This window comes from Salmo salar, chromosome ssa26 (assembly GCF_905237065.1).
Source record: "Salmo salar chromosome ssa26, Ssal_v3.1, whole genome shotgun sequence".
Taxonomy (NCBI): domain Eukaryota; kingdom Metazoa; phylum Chordata; class Actinopteri; order Salmoniformes; family Salmonidae; genus Salmo; species Salmo salar.
Genome location: NC_059467.1, coordinates 7,042,501 through 7,058,847, shown reverse-complemented (window position 1 = coordinate 7,058,847; position 16,347 = coordinate 7,042,501). Strand labels below are relative to the sequence as shown.

The following is a 16,347-nucleotide window of genomic DNA, read 5'->3' as shown; positions in this document are numbered from 1 at the left end:
GTGACATAAATTGAGAATATAAAATGCTTATTGGTCATTGTATGTTAGTATGCCAAAAGCTCCAGGATGTCATACTACATTCGCCAAAATACGAAATATACAAACAGTGGACACTATTTCTGTGCTTTTAGGGCCTATAATGCAATTCTTCTGAAAATTGGCATGGCTTCACATCGTCTTCAGATTTTAAGAATATGGGGGAAAATATGCAGTCGAACGAGAGCGGATACAAATTCATTGCTTTAACTAATTATGACAAATGTTAAGAAAATGTTGAGCAATGTACTAAAGTAATGACTTTTCAAATAAGTTACCTTACACTTTATGTTGGCTGACAATTTGTTAGCTACGCTATCCTTACAAACCACATACCGGTACATACTGCTGTAATGATATGCTATGTTAGCTAGCTACCTAACGTTAGTTGGCAACTAATACATCAAACTTGCCAGTATATTAACTATATGCTATCTAACTAACAACCCAACTTGATTATTCCAGTCATGCTTAGCTAAATGGTATAGTCGTTGTGCGTTCTCAATGGACATTCGGGTACTTTCGTAAATTCACTCTATCTACTCCGATTTCAGAGCACTCTCATCTGAGTGTACCAGAGTGCAGAATAACTGATGAATTTACGAATGCTCAACACCCGTTGAATATGGCCAGTGTCAGTAAACGTTTATTGATTTTTTTTATTTCACATTTATTTAACTAGGTAGGATGGTTGAGAACAAGTTCTCATTTACAACTGCGACCTGGCCTAGATAAAGCAAAGCAGTTCGACACATACAACAACACAGAGTTACACATGGAATAAACAAACATACAATCAATAATACAGTAGAAAAAGTCTATATACAGTGTGTGCAAATGAGGTAAGATAAGGGAGGTAAGGCAATAAATAGGCAATGGTGGCAAAGAAATTACAATACCAATTAAATATTGGAGTGATTGATGTGCAGAAGATGAATCTGCAAGTAGAGATACTGGGGTGCAAAGGAGCAAGATAAATAAATAAATACAGTAAGGGGATGAGGTAGTTGGATGGGCTATTTACAGATGGGCTATGTACAGGTGCAGTGATCTGTGAGCTGCTCTGACAGCTGGTGCTTAAAGCTAGTGAGGGAGATATGAGTCTCCAGCTTCCAGTCATTGGCAGCAGAGAACTGGAAGGAAAGGCGACCAAAGGAGGAATTGGCTTTGGGGGTGATGCTATGGGTGGGTGCTGCTATGGTGACCAGTGAGCTGAGATAAGGCGGGGCTTTACCTAGCAAAGACTTGTAGACGACCTGGAGCCAGTGGGTTTGGCGACGAGTATGAAGCAAGGGCCAGCCAACGAGAGCGTACAGGTCGCAGTGGTGGGTAGTATATGGGGCTTTGGTGACAAAACGGATGGCACTGTGATAGACTGCATCCAATTTGTTGAGTAGAGTGTTGGAGGCTATTTTGTAAATGACATCGCCGAAGTCGAGGATCGGTAGGATGGTCAGTTTTACGAGGGTATGTTTGGCAGCATGAGTGAAGGATGCTTTGTTGCAAAATAGGAAGCCGATTCTAGATTTCATTTTGGATTGGAGATGCTTAATGTGAGTCTGGAAGGAGAGTTTACAGTCTAACCAGACACCTAGGTATTTGTAGTTATCCACATCAAAGTCAGAACCATCCAGAGTAGTGATGCTGGATGGGTGGGCAGGTGCGAGCAGCAATAGTTGAAGAGCATGCATTTAGTTTTACTTGCATTTAAGATCAGTTGGAGGCCACGGAATGAGAGTTGTATGGCATTGAAGCTCGTCTGGAGGTTAGTTAACACAGTTGGCAAAAAAAGTGTAATTAAATTGTTGCCAGCAGCACAGTTACATTGAACAACGCTCTGGATAACATTAATTCTGCCTACGGCGAGTAAAATGGTCAGAGTGAGGTGTTCTCTCATTTGTGTCTGGAAGTAGCTAGCAAGTTAGCTTGAGTGCTTGACTGCTGTTGTAAGGTCAGAAAGCTCGAATCAACCTTACTCCTCTGGTAGAGCATCCAGTGTGCTCTGGACAAGGCTCTGAATATTCGAACGCCCAGAGTGCACTCCAGATTGAATTTAAGAACACACCCGAAGTTGTAAAATGTCTAACTAGTAATTTGTTATGGTAACAAGCTAGCAAGAGGTTGCATAGCAACAGCATCAACTTCCAGTGGACAGGCGAAGCACTAGTGCACACAACTGGAAGAATACGAAAGAAACAGTTTGTTTACGTATACTAAAATTAACTTATAGTATGTAGTATATACTCATTCAGTATGTAGTATACAGTATGTTAGAATGGGTATTCGAACACAGCTAAACTGTTCCATGACAACTGCCCCTTGAAGCGAGAGAGGTATGAATGCCCTGACTTCTGCAGAGGCCGTATCACCATAAATGCTGCACGGCCAATGCAGATGGCAGAATGACCAATGAAGTGCCTTTAAGAACTGCTAACAGCCGTTAACTGGCGCTATGCCTGACAGGAGGTATCAGATACCGGTTGTCAGGTGCACGTTCCTTTATCGAATTCTCTCTCTCTTCCCAGTCTCTCGCTCTCTTTCGCTTTAGGTGCCTACCTATCCTCATCAGCTTGCTGAGCGTAAAAGCAGCGCTTGGTGTCTGTCGCCGCGTATTAAATTACATCACGCTTCAGAGTTCCTCTCCGGGTGCACGAGCTCGAACACTCCTGTCCCTTCATCTTCCTCCTCCTCGTTCCTACCTCAGCCAACGTCCACAGAGCAACACCGACTTTGAGAGGAAGTTTCCCCGGCAGTATTGAGGATTGTGGGCGGAAGGTGAAAAGAAATAAAACATTGTTCCTTAAAGGACCGGGTAAAACCTTCAAGGTAAGACTGTTTTGTTTGTAAACTTTTTTTACATTTAAAAAAAAAGTTTATCCTATGAGCACTCGCTGTTTGTGCAGTGGACAGTTGTTCTCCAGTTATTCGTCGCGGGTATGGAGTAGAAGCCAACAGGGCTGGCACCAACAGGGCTGGCTGGTTGGGATAATGGAGGCAATAGGCATTTGTCATCTTGACGTAGCCTAGTTTTTGCATGTTAAATGTTAACCATTTCGAGTTAATTAGGCAACTGGAATGCACTGTTTATTCAGAGGTTGATTCTGAGACAGGGTGCACTTGCAGCATATTTTCAGTCATAAGTCCTATTCACAATTCATTCTCTCCTAGTATGTAACTGACAGTGATACACACACACAGACACACACACACACACACACACACACACACACACACACACACACACACACACACACACACAGTGTCTGTATTCATGGTTGCCAAGGGAAGCCAGGCTTCACAAAAAATTGACCAAGAAAAAATAAAAATACATCAAATAATGTATCTTTCCTCTCTGTGTTTCATAATTTTCCTTCAATTCACAAGAGGTTGACTGTATCTCACTGGAGAAAGCATCCAGGCGAGCGAAACCCCTCTGTCTCTCTATGTGTAGGCCATCTATCTGACGCTGTCTAGTCCAAACGAGTATGACATTGTTGCTGCCATAGCATTGAAGGCAAGGGAAACCAGTGAGCATTTGGCCTCCCTTGATGAAAAAATGATAAACATTTGCCGATCAGCATTGAGCTAAACTGAGCGAGCTCAACTGTGAATGGTCTTGGCGCACCAACAAAAAGAGTCAAGGGAAGCCAGCTTGGATTTTGGTGTCACTCTTATCAAATCCAATTTGGAGCATACATCATTGACAAAAAAACTTGATTTGTTTCTTGTTGTGTTGTTGTCCTCCGGTGGCTAGCTAGCTAGATAAAATTGTCCCTTTTCTAAATTAGCCATGGATGTAGATAGGGATTTGGACTTGTGGTTTTATTTAGTTCTCCGTACTGGCCAATGATTATAACGGCGATTCTGATCCAACCATTAATCAGGGTTGGTAAGTAATGGATTACAAAAAAACGAACTGTAATCTGTTACATTACCACCAAATATATTGTAATCAGATAACAGATACTTTTGAAAAAGTTGATTACCTCTTGGATTACTTTTTATTTCAGAAAGGATGTTTGCGAAAAATAAGTATTTGACACTTCTCTGTTTTCTCAATGACATTCAAATCAGCATTGAAAAAAGGAGCAAGTTTAAGTTTGTTCCACCTGAGCGAGTCTGACCACAAGTCAGAGACCATTATGATGACCCCAAATGTGTTTGATCAATCGCGGGAAAAGAGCAAGAATAGGCTTTTGTAGGCTACAGTCCAAGCTATGTCTTCCAATGGTGCGACTGCTGTCGGCATACAAAGATTATCCAACGCTTGGAGGTAAGGATGACAGCAGTGGCGTAGTCTATGGCGATACGTATATCACTTATTATTGATATCTACCTAGCGCGTTGATGTGAATCACACTGCTGCTCTCTCATTTAGCTGTTTGTGCCTTGTTGTGGATGTTTGTGTATTTGAACCCAATAATAGTTGATTTTCAAGAAGTTTAAGCTGCCTATCAATCATTGGCTGTCCACTGGTTTAAAAAACAGTGAGAAATGCGCTCTTGCAACAGCTGCATAGTGCGGATCCCACCCTATGGAATAAAAGTGGGGCTTTTATTGCTCAATCTAATTCATGCTGATAAAATAAATTAATCCATAGGCCTAATGGACACATGCTCAAACGAACACACTTTTGATAGACTTAAAGGGGCAATCTGTAGTTGCTACATCCATTTTTGGACTTATAAATATAGAATTTTTATATAATGCATGGTCAGTCCTTGCATCCATAGCTCTGTCTATTAATCTGTGAGTGGTTACATTTCTCCAGGCCCATCCCTCAGCTTTTTACCAAAACAGAGGCGGGGTGTCTTTTGTTATTGTTTTATCTGTGATTTTGCCCTTTAAACAGCTGCATATTATCAAATATCAAAGTGTCACCAACAAAATGGTAAACAATAGGCCTATAGCAAATGCAGCATATGGCATTAATTTTTCACCTGAAAATAGCACTTTTCAGTAGTGCTCAAAGCATGCCATTCCATGAGTGCAGCATTTATTTTTCAACTCGAATCAATGAGCCCAATCAGTCCTCCATGACAACAAAATCATGGCTAATACGTCTGTAGTTGTTGGGTTAGGCTCAGGTAAAACAATGGCTAATCTATACTTCCATATTTCAAAGTCCTATTCTTGAAGATCAAGGGGTATAAGATTTATTGGAATGACTGGAATTCTGACAGACTTGGGTTTTTAATGTAAAGATAATTTAATCGTATTATTATATGTAGTAGAAAGTGATGGGTTAGAAGAAGCCTACATAACCAACCCTTACAGTAAAATTTTACATCCACATATGGCCAGCTACGTACATTTTTACATTGATTTATCCTGCAATAGATGTGGTTCAATTGATAACATACATTTTTGTCTTCTTCTAATGCCTCTTTAGGGGAAAGTAATCTAAAAGTAACTGAGTAATAAGATTACGTTACTGAGTTTGGATAATCCAAAAGCCATTCATTCATACATTGTTATGCACCTGGCCTGAGAGGATGGAAGTTCAATATGTAGCTAGATGTAGAAGGCTAATGTTAACTAGCTATCGTTACCCATGAATTGAAGTTAGGCTAGCAAGCATTTTAGCCAGGTAGACTAGGACAACAAAAAATAAAAGCGTGTTCTGTATGACAGAGTGACAGACCATTTCGTCAACATGAAAGAGAGGAGGATGGCATTGGCATGTTTTTCTACTTGCATAATGTGCACGCACAAATAAATCACAACCATAGATATCATATTTATCTTACGTTGATTGGACTGAATTGTTTTTGGTATTTTTTAGTTGTCACTGTATTAGACTAAGCATAGGTGATTTGAAGTTGAAATGGTGCTGGAATAGTGGAGGCAACTCCTGTTGTCTTTGCGACTTGCAGTAACTCTGTGGTTCTAAATCGATAGTTGTTTAGTGACACGAAAATGTCGGAAACATTAACTTGCTTTTCCATGCTGTAGGTCATGTAACCCTGTATTTTACTGTACATGCAATATCCTTTGTGGACTTCTCTGGACAAAGAATGCTATCCAGTTTTAAACAAAGCTGTAGTTGAATTTATTCTCCCACGGTGTCTTCTTATTGTCTCGGCCTTTAGACCTATAATATACACTACCGTTCAAATGTTTGGGGTCACTTAGAAATGTCCTTGTTTTTGAAAGAAAAACATTATTTTTTTTGCCCATTAACATAACATTGATCAGAAATACAGTGTAGACATTGTTAATGTTGTAAATGACTATTGTAGCTGGAAACGGCTGATTTTTAAAAATATATTTTTTTAGGGAATATTTACATAGGCATACAGAGGCCCATTATCAACAACATTACATTTACATTTAAGTCATTTAGCAGACGCTCTTATCCAGAACAACCATCACTCCTGTCTTCCAATGGCACGTTGTGTTAGCTAATCCAAGTTTACCATTTTAAAAGGCTAATTGATCATTAGAAAACCCTTTTGCAATTATGTTAGCACAGCTGAAAACTGCTAGTGGTGTTTAATGAAGCAATAAAACTGGCCTTCTTTAGACTAGTTGAGTATCTGGAGCATCAGCATTTGTGGGTTTGATTACAGGCTCAAAATGGCCAGAAACAAAGACCTTTCTTCTGAAACTCGTCAGTTTATTCTTGTTCTGAGAAATGAAGGCTATTCCATGCCAGAAATTGCCAAGAAACTGAAGATCTCGTACAATGCTGTGTACTACTCCCTTCACAGAACAGTGCAACTGGCTCTAACCAGAATAGAAAGAGGAGTGGGAGGCCCTGGTGCACAACTGAGCAAGAGGACAAGTACATTAGAGTGTGTAGTTTGAGAAACAGATGCCTCACAAGTCCTCAACTGGCAGCTTCATTAAATAGTACCCGCAAAACACCAAACTCAACATCAACAGTGAAGAGGCGACTCCGGGATGCTGGCCTTCTAGGCAGAGTTGCAAAGAAAAAGCCATATCTCAGACTGGCCAATAAGAAGAAAAGATTAAGATGGGCAAAAGAACACACACTGGACAGAGGAACTCTGCCTAGAAGGCCAGAATCACGGAGTCGCCTCCTCACTGTTGACGTTGAGACGGTTGTTTTGCGGGTACTATTTACTGAAGATGCCAGTGTATCACGGTCGCAAGGAATATGAATGAACAGGTTATAGAGAAAACAACGGATTTATCACAACACACATTGGTTGTAATGTGGCTTTTTTGGCGGGGTTGGGGGGGTGGCTTGGTATTTTACCCATGCACCGCTACTGCACACACACACTAGACGAGAGCATTGAAAACCAATTAGGTTACATAGCTGCCTGCTGCTGTTCACTCATCCATTTGCTGCTGTTGCTCAGTCATTTAACCTTTTTTTTTATGTCTCAATTAGCTGTGCGCCACAAACCAGTTGTTGATGTTCATTTCTCCACTCTTTCAATCTCACTCATGAGAACTTGAGAGCACTGTGCCTCTGTGGGTGTGTCCCCGCAGGTGTGTGTGTGCGCATCCCATTCCCACCTCTCTCACACAGTTTATGTGATCTGTGACTGACCTATTATTACAGGAGCTCATCAATGATTCTTACCTGTCTGTAATTTACACAAACATATGTGGGTGGGCCTCCTCCTCATTCACAGTGCCTTGCAAAAGTATTTATCCCCCTTGGCGTTTTTCCTATTTTGTTGCATTACAACCTGTAATTCAAATAGATTTTTATTTGGATTTCATGTAATGGACATACACAAAATAGTCCAAATTGGTGAAGTGTAATGGAAAAAATAACTTGTTTAAAAATAAACAATAAAATTATAAATGGAAAAGTGGTGCATGCATATGTATTCGCCGCCTTTGCTATGAAGCCCCTAAATAAGATCTGGTGCAACCAATTACCTTCAGAAGTCACATAATTAGTTAGATTGCACACAGGTGGACTTTATTTAAGTGTCACATGATCTCAGTATATAAACACCTGTTCTGAAAGGCCCCAGAGTCTGCAACACCGCTAAGCAAGGGACACCACCAAGCAAGAGGCACCATGAAGACCAAGGAGCTCTCCAAACAGGTCAGGGACAAACTTGTGGAGAAATACAGATCAGGGTTGAGTTATAAAAGAAATATCCCAAACTTTGAACATCCCATGGAGCACCATTAAATCCATTATTAAAAAATGGAAAGAATATGGCACCATTACAAACCTGCCAAGAGAGGGCCACCCACCAAAACTCATGGACCAGGCAAGGAGGGCATTAAATAGAGGAACAACAAAGAGACCAAAGATAACCCTGAAGGAGATGCAAAGCTCCACAGTGGAGTATCTGTCCATAGGACCACTTTAAGCCATACACTCCACAGAGCTAGGCTTTACGGAAGAGTGGCCAGAAAAAAAACAACACGTTTGGTTTTCACCAAAAGGCATGTGGGAGACTCCCAAACATATGGAAGAAAGTAACTTGGTCAGATAAGAATAAAATTGAGCTTTTTGGCCATCACGGAAAACGCTATGTCTGGCGCAAACCCAACACCTCATCACCCTGAGAACACCATCACCACAGTGAAGCATGGTGGTGGCAGCATCATGCTGTGGGGATGTTTTTCATCGGCAGCAACTGGGAAACTGGTCAGAATTGAAGGAATGATGAATGGCGCTAAATATAGGGAAATTCTTGAGGGAAACCTGTATCAGTCTTCGAGAGATTTGAGACTGGGATGAAGGGTCACCTTGCAGCAGGACAATGACCCTACGCATACTGCTAAAGCAACACTGGAGTGGTTTAAGGGGAAACATTTAAATGTCTTGGAATGGCCTAGTCAAAGCCCAAACCTCAATCCAATTGAGAATCTGTGGTATGTCTTAAAGATTGCTGTACACCAGCAGAACCCATCCAACTTGAAGGAGCTGGAGCAGTTTTGCCTTGAAGAATGGGCAACAAAGGTGGTAGGCATGTTGTGTAAATCAAATGATACAAACCCCCCAAAAATCTATTTTAATTCCAGGTTGTAAGGCAACAAAATATGAAAAATGCCAAAGGGTGTGAATACTTTCACAAGCTATTGTACATAGAAAATGACCTCCTGTCAATTTTACAGGCTGCACCTGCTAGTTTTGTCTGCACCGTCAATGTGTTGGCTTCTTTTTACCCCTCCTTTCATTTGTCACAAACATCACAACTATAAATGCCCCTAGTTAATTGTTCTGGATTTGGACCCAACTCATCTCTTCCCCATTATGTTTCTCTGATGCGTTCTTCATCATCACTTCTTGTATATAGCCTGGGCACCAGTCTGAGTTATCATTCCACTCCTTGTCGCTCTTTGTAATGCCAATTGCCAAACATTACATGTTTTCATGACACAGAGTACAGAAAAACAGGTTCTGGATTTCAGGCCATCTTGTATAGGCTGTGAAGCTATGTCTTATAAGCCCTAAATTGCCTCCAATAAAGGCACCATTCAGGATCCTTTAGTAGAGGTCAATCATGGTCTTGTGAGAATAATAAAGCATCAGGAAGATAAGGAGAATTAGCCCATCTTTCTGATGCTAATATTGTCATACCAAGGAGGGTTCGGTCCAAATCAGTTGGTATTTCAAATCAAATTGTGTTGGTCACTTACACATGATTAGCAGATGTTATTGCGAGTGTAGTGAAATGCTGGTGCTTCTAGTTCTGACAATGCAGTAATATCTAACAGTAATCTAGCAATTCCAAAACAACTACCTAATACACACAAATCTAAGTAAAGGGATGGAATAAGAATATATATACTGTACATATAAATATATGGATGACCGAGCGGCATAGGCAAGATGCAATAGATGGTATAAAATACAGTACAGTGGCAAGAAAAAGTATGTGAACCCTTTGGAATTACCTGGATTTCTGTATAAATTAGTCATACAATTTTGATCTTCATCTTAGTCACAACAATAGACAAACACAGTGTGCTTAAACTAATAACACACAAATTATTGTATGTGTCTTGTCTAAATTGAATACATCATTTAAACATTCAGTGTAGGTTGGAAAAAGTATGTGAACCCCTAGGCTAATGGCTTTTCCAAAAGCTAATTGGAGACAGGAGTTAATGAGACGAGATTAGAGATGTTGGTTAAAGCTGCCCTGCCCTATAAAAAACACTCACAAAATGTAAGTTGCTATTCACAAGAAGCATTGCCTGATGTGAACCATGCCTCGAACAAAAAAGATCTCAGAAGACCTAAGATTAAGAATTGTTGGCTTGTATAAAGCTGGAAAGGGTTACAAAAGTATCTCTAAAAGCCTTGATGTTCATCAGTCCACGGTAAGACAAATTGTCTATACTGTTGCTACTCTCCATAGGACTGGCTGTCCTGCAAAGATGACTGCAAGACCACAGCGCAGAATGCTCAATGAGGTTAAGGAGAATCCTAGAGTGTCAGCTAAAGACTTATAGAAATCTCTGGAACATGCTAACATCTCTGTTGACGAATCTACGATACGTAAAACACTAAACAAGAATGCTGTTCATGGGAGGACACCACGGAAGAAACTACTGCTGTCTTAAAAGAAAAACATTGCTGCACGTCTGAAGTTTGCAAATACACGTTCATAATACACATTATTATACATATCAATACAAAAAAAGCAAAACACAATCATAAAAAACAGGCACATTCTTCAGTAAAAAGATCCCCTAACAACCATCTGAAATGCTTCAGAGGTACCAATTTCTCAAATTTTAAAGTTTATTGTAGATCATTCCACATTTTCTTTTAAGGTGCAAGGAAATTAAAGGCCGATTTACCTTACTCTCTAGACAATAAAGGAGTCTCCAGAGTTAACCCCATCCTGTGAACGGGTTTGATTACTTGTCATTTTAAATCTTAACAGTGATATTAGATCGGAAGTTTGTGGAACATGGCTTTGTAAACGAAGAGAGCATAATGATGCGACTTCGAAGAGATCTAGCCAACCTTTTGGTAGTGTATAAAGTGATGAGGAATAAAACTGTCTCCTGTGATAAAACAAAGGGCTCTATGAAAAACGGCATCAATGGGTTTAAGAGTAAAGGCAGCTGCACTTTGTTGAATAGTATCACCTTAATCAAGAACAGGTAGAAAGGTTGACTGCACAATCTAATTCCTGCTGACTTGAGAGACAAAATAGCTGTTTCTGTCAAAAAAGTCCACTTTAAATATTAGTTTATTAACAAGCTCAGTCGTATGTTTTTTTTTTAAAACAATAAATCATTGTCGATTCAAATACCAAGTTATTTGTATGCAGGAACTCATTTGATTATAGAATCATCCGATGAGTAAAGATGTAATCCATCTGAGACAATCTTACGAGAACTTGAAAACAACATATATTTCGTTTTGCCCGTATTAAGTATGAGTTTTAAATCAGTAAGGGCTTCTTGCACAACTGCAAAATCAGACTGTAGCCGTTCACAGCCAGGTCAGCAATCGGGGCAATTTCATACGTAATAGTATCATCCAATTTTTTCTTTTTACAGATTGACTAAAAGCGTTTAAATAAATAGTGAAAAGAACAGGTCCTACTTAATGCGGGCAAGACTAAATACATGCTGTTCTCACAAGAATGTTTCGGATGGACTACATATTTATTCATTTGATGGTTCTCCCGAGTACGTCTTTAGTGTCAATGTAGATGGCTGGTAAGAAGAGGGCAGATTGGGGGAAGAGGGATGAGAGAGAGATTGAACAGAATGTTAGCAGTTGATGTTACTCTTCAATAACACAAACCCCAAAGCAAATCAGGGGGAGGAAAATAGGTTTATTGAAATCATAGATGTTATGCTGAGAGGTAGATGGTCGTTCCTTCCCTGTCTTCAGAGATTCTCTCTAGTGATTTTCTCCTGTGGTTCTCTCCAGTGAACAAAGGGACAGGATGTAGTTTATAACCCAGCCCTAGCCTGTGGTTGACTAATTAGAATTCCTTGCAGTAAAACTGGGCCAATGGCCAAATACCATGTATCCTATTTCAGGCTCACTGTATAGACACATTCCTCCGATGTCTCTGACCCAGCAATTTTGTGTGTCCTACCACTTCGTGGATTAGACGTTGTTGCGCCTAAACTTTTCCACTTCACAATAACTGCACTTACAATTGACCAGGGGAGCTCTAGCAGGGCAGACATTTTTACAAACCAAGTTGTTGGAAAAGTGGCATCCTATGTCCTCCACGTTGAAGGTCACTGAGCTCTTCAGTAAGGCCATTCTACTGCCAATGTTTGTCTATGGAGATTGCATGGCGGTGTTCTCGATTTTATACACCTGTCAGCAACGGGTCTGGCTGAAATGACCGAAACCACTAATTTGAAGGGTGTGTGTGTGTGTGTGTGTGTGTGTGTGCCTCTTCACAGTCCCCACTGTTCCATACATTGCATTTGTATCTGTTTTTTAAAATCTGATTATACTGCTTGCATCAGTTACCTGATGTGGAATAGAGTTCCATGTAGTCATGGCTCTATGTAATACTGTATGCCTCCCATAGTCTGTTCTGGACTTGGGGACTGTGAAGAGACCTCTGGTGGCGTGTCTTGTGGGGTATGCATGGGTGTCTGAGCTGTGTGCAAGTAGTTCAAATGGACAGCTCGGTGCATTCAACATGCCAATACTTCTCACAAATACAAGTAGTGATGAAATCAATCACTCCTCTACCAGCCAGTTGAGATTGACATGCATATTATTAATGTTAACTCTCTGTGTACATTTAAGGGCCAGCCCTGCTGCCTTGTTCTGGGCCAATTGTAATATTTGTGGCACCTGACCACACAACTGGACAGTAGTCCAGGTGCAACCAAACTAGGGCCTGTAGGACCTTTGTTGATAGCATTGTAGTGAAGGCAGAGCAGCGCTTTATTATGGACAGTCCTCTCCACATCTTAGCTACTGTTGCGTCTATGTTTTTGCCATGAAATCCAGGGTTACTACAAGCAGTTTAGTCTCCTCAACTTGCACAATTTCAACATTATTCATTACAGGATTTAGTTGAGGTTTAGGGTTCAGTGAATGATTTGTCCCAAATATAATGCTTTTAGTTTTGAAATATTTAGGACTAACTTATTTCTTGCCACCCATTCTGAAACTGACTGCAGGTCTTTGTTAACCTCTATGGGCTAGGTGGGACGCTAGCGTGCCACCCGTGGTGCACTCCATCAACAGCAGGTGCATTTCAAGAGCGGCAAATTTGAATCCAAATAAATGTCAAAATTCAAATTTTTCAAACATACAACTATTTTACACCCTTTGAAAGATAAACATCTCCTTAATCTAACCACGTTTTACGATTTCAAAAAGGTTTTACGGCGAAAGCATAAATTTAGAGTATGTTAGGACAGTACATTTACAAGAGTTGTGTGTAATGTTTTGTCAATTCAAAGACAGGGTCACCAAAACCATAAAACCAGCTAAAATGATGCACTAACCTTTTACAATCTCCATCAGATGACACTCCTAGGACATTATGTTAGACAATGCATGCATTTTTAGTTCTATCAAGTTCATATTTATATCCAAAAACAGCATTTTACTATGGCATTGATGTTGAGGAAATCGTTTCCCTCCAATAACCGGCAGTCAAGTCAGCGTCACAAATTAAATAATTAAAATTAGAAAACATTGGTAAAATATTATATTGTCATTTAAAGAATTATAGATTTACATCTCTTGAACGCAATCAACTTGCCAGATTTAAAAATAACCTTACTGGGAAATCACACTTTGCAATAATCTGAGCACTGCGCCCAGAAAAATACGCGTTGCGATACAGACTAGACGTCATGTTGGGGAGATCTAAAATCGAAAATACTATGTAAATAATCCATTACCTTTGATTCTCTTCATCAGATGTCACTTCCAGGTATCACAGGTCCATAACGAATGTAGTTTTGTTCAAAAAAGCTCATCATTTATGTCCAAAAATCTCCGTCTTGTTAGCACATGATCTAAGCCAGCCGGACTTCTCGTCATGAACGAGGGGAAAAAATATATTTACATTCGTTCAAACATGTCAAACGTTGTATAGCATAAATCATTAGGGCCTTTTTTAACCAGAACATGAATAATATTCAAGGTGGACGAATGCATACTCTTTTATAACGTATTGGAACGAGGGTACCCAACATGAACTCGCGCGCCAGGTGTCTAATGGGCCATCATCGTTCCATGGCTCTTGTTCGGTCAGATCTCCCTCCAGAAGACTCAAAACACTTTGTAAAGGCTGGTGACATCTAGTGGAAGCAATAGGAAGTGCCAAAATATTCCTCAGCCCCTGTGTTTTTCAATGGCATAGGTTTAAAGGTAATACAACACATCAGGTATCCACTTCCTGTCAGAAAATGTCTCAGGGTTTTGCCTGCCAAATGAGTTATGTTATACTCACAGACACCATTCAAACAGTTTTAGAAAATGTAGGGTGTTTTCTATCCATATGTAATAAGTATATGCATATTCTAGTTACTGGGTAGGAGTGGTAACCAGATTAAATCGGGTATGTTTTTTTATCCAGCCGTGTCAATACTGCCCCCTAGCCCTAACAGGTTAACTGTTGCAGTGATTTCACTTGGTAGCTGATGTGTTGACACACAGCGTTTGACACACAGAGGCAGGTCATTAGTAAAGATTGAAAAAAGTAAGGGGCCTAGACAGCTGCCCTGGGGAATGCCTGACTCTACCTGAATTATATTGTAAAGGCTTCCATAAATGAAAATCATCTGTGTTCTGTTAGACAGGTAACTCTCCATCCACAATATAGCAGGGGATGTAAAGCCTTATCACATACGTTTTGCCAGCAGCAGATGAGCGATAATTTCTAAATAGAGAGATTTGGAGATGCTTCCGGCACAACAACCCATTCTAGTGCCATTGAAACAAAACTCTGACTAAACATTGATGAGGAATCAGATAAGGAATCAGTTGAATGTCAATCTTGGGAGAACATGGCTTGAACCATGCTGTAATTGATTTGTTTGGATTTTGTTTGCTGGCGGCAGATGGTGCAATCTATTTACTGAAGCCTAGGTTTCCATGGTTCTTTGACCACCACCAAGGGAGGATCCGAGTGCCTTACTCATGGCCAATGATTTCGCCAACGAATGCAAAGTGAAACAAACAATACAACTCTATGCACAAGGACTACTTTTAAAACCTCTTAAGGATCTGCCCCTTTTTTTCAATTTTCGCCTAAAATGACACATACCCAAATCTAACTGCCTGTAGCTAAGGCCCTGAAGCAAGGATATGCATATTCTTGGTACCATTTGAAAGGAAACACTTTGAAGTTTGTGGAAATGTGAAAGGAATGTAGGAGAATATAACATAATAGATCTGGTGAAAGATAATACAAAGAAAAACCAACCGTTGTTTTGGATTTTTTTTTTTATACCATCTTTGAAATGCAAGAGAAAGGCCATAATGTATTACTCCAGCCCAGGTGCAATTTCGATTGTGGCCACTAGATGGCAGCAGTGTATGTCCAACGTTTTAGACTGATCCGATGAACCATTGCATTTCTGTTCAAAATGTTGTATGAAGACTGCCCAAATGTGCCTAATTTGTTTATTAATAACTTTTCATGTTCATAACTGTGCACTCTCCTCAAACAATAGCATGGTATTAATTAAGCTTTCTGCCAATATCAGATATGTCTATGTCCTGCGAAATGTTCTTGTTAATTACAACCTCATGCTATTTGCATTAGCTTACGTTAGCTTAACAGAGTTAGCTTAATAGAGTTGTATGGTTTGTTTAACTTTGCAATCATAGGGTTTTGTTTACATTTGAAAATGAAACATTTGTTTCAGTGTTAGTCTGTTACTGTGGAATTTCCCACACACGTTCTTTTCTATCAACTCCTACTTTCTTTGTTTTCTTTACTCTGGTGTTCCTAGAACCACCTATCTGGACTGCTATACACTACTATAGTAGGCTACCATACTACACAGCCTTTATACGTTCTGACTGTTGGCGGAAACAACGTACTACATTTTAATGCACAGTGACCCATTTTCCAGTTTTTTTCTGTCAGTGGATTCATAATTCATATATCCTCTTGTTTCGCTGGGGTGTGTGTACGCGTGCATGTGTTCCATATACTGTAATATAATCAGTGTCAATTTCACCACAGGCTCAGAGGAATGGGGAAAGCTTTGTGTGCAACCCCGAGACTTGGGAGCATAAATCTAGTGTTCCCACAATGTGAAATAAGACGGTGTGTGAGCGGAGAAAATGACAGAGATTCCTCCAGACCCCCCAAAAGCAGCCATTATAATGAGTCAGAGGGCCTTTAAGAAGCCAATTATCCCTAATGAGCTACTGTTTCTGGCCACCCTGGGGAG

General features: G+C 40.1%; 1 protein-coding gene across 1 annotated transcript in view; it reads left to right on the top strand.

Annotated features, from left to right (window-relative positions):
• Window positions 1-2,183: 2,183 nt before the first annotated feature.
• Window positions 2,184-16,347, top strand: part of LOC106587060 (SH3 and multiple ankyrin repeat domains protein 2) — a 262,030-nt gene continuing 247,866 nt past the window's right edge. Inside the window, exons 1-2 of the mRNA XM_045708423.1 lie at window positions 2,184-2,369; window positions 2,562-2,862. The gene's annotated coding sequence lies outside the window, so the exon portion shown is untranslated. The remainder of the gene's footprint in view (window positions 2,370-2,561; window positions 2,863-16,347) is intronic.